Consider the following 1,499-nt stretch of genomic DNA (forward strand, 5'->3'; position numbering starts at 1 on the left):
TTGAGAATCATGACATCACAATCAAATTAGCATTTCAGCCTCACCTAGCTGATATCACCAAGGTACCTAAAGAAATACAAATGAAATTGATTGGGTTTTCAGTAGATAACATTTTAAAGTCATTGTCTGATGCTAAGAAAGATCCAATTGAAATAAGAAAAATGCAATTGAATACCCTCCCTTTTCTCAACATGCCCAAAAAATGCTATCTTGCTTTTCAACCATTTATTGCAGAGACTCTACATTCTCCTACCTAGCCCAAATCAAGAAGTCCTTAAGGTCACAAATGACTGATAACTATCTAGAGAATCAACTGAAATTGTGGACCTCCAAGCTGAAAATATTCAAATGTTTTCCAACAGAAAGCAGATACAACAAAGTCATTAAAAGTTTACTTAACTTTAAAATCATCAAATACTTTTCATTTTATGAAACTGTTAAGTATATAGCAGTTAGATTTTTATAAAATAATGTACATTTTTAAGTATATCTAATTGAAACTTCTTGAATGCAGCCTAATTTGATCACAGCTAAATATTAAAACATATATCAAAGTGGATTTATACCAGAGATTCAAATATGGTTTGACATTAGGAAATAAATATAATTAATTATATTAAAAATAATGTCCAAAATCATATCATTACATACAAGAAAACCTTTACTAAAGTACAACACTCATTTATACCAAAAAAACCTACAAAATATATAGTATAAAGAGATCTGTTTTTTAAAAGTCTGACTAAAAAGTATCTAAAATCAAAAGCATTATATGCAATCTGAATACAATTATCAACAGAGGAATAAAGAATGCTAATTTTCCCCACTATAATTTGATATAATTCTGTGAATGCGTGAAATAGTAATAAGAGAAAGAAATTAAATGCATAAAGACAGGCAGAGACCAAATTATCCTCATTTGCCAATGACTGAATAATTTAATTGGATAATCCTAGGAAATAAGCAAAGAAATTAAGATTAAAAATTAATCAGCAAAGTTGTAGACTACAAAAGAAACTCAAAAATCAACATCATTTCTATATAACAACAAAATCAACAAGGTAATATTAGGCAAAATAATAGGCAAATTCCATTTAAAATAACAACAAAATACGTAAAATAATTGGAAGTTAGTCTACCAAAGTATACCCAAATCATTTACAAAATTTTCCCGAAGAAACTAAAGAACAATTTAACAGCTGAAGAAACAGTCAATGCTCATAGTTAGGCCATACTAATATAAGTCAAAATACTACCAAAATTAATTTGTAGATTTAATTTTATACCAATTAAACTGGCAAAGCGTTAGTTAATAGAGCATAATGAAATAACAAAATTTCTTTGGAGGAACAAAAAAATAAAATACATCAAGGGAAATAATGAAAAGGTAGGAATGAAGGGAGAAATAACCCTTCAACCTCAAACTGCATTTAAAAGCAACAATCATCAAAACAATTTGTTAGTAAAAATATAGAAAAGTTGATCAAATGGATTAGAAA

This window comes from Petaurus breviceps, unplaced genomic scaffold (assembly GCF_028583685.1).
Source record: "Petaurus breviceps papuanus isolate PSGF00001 unplaced genomic scaffold, PetGlider_PUasm1.0 171, whole genome shotgun sequence".
In the NCBI taxonomy this organism is placed as follows: domain Eukaryota; kingdom Metazoa; phylum Chordata; class Mammalia; order Diprotodontia; family Petauridae; genus Petaurus; species Petaurus breviceps.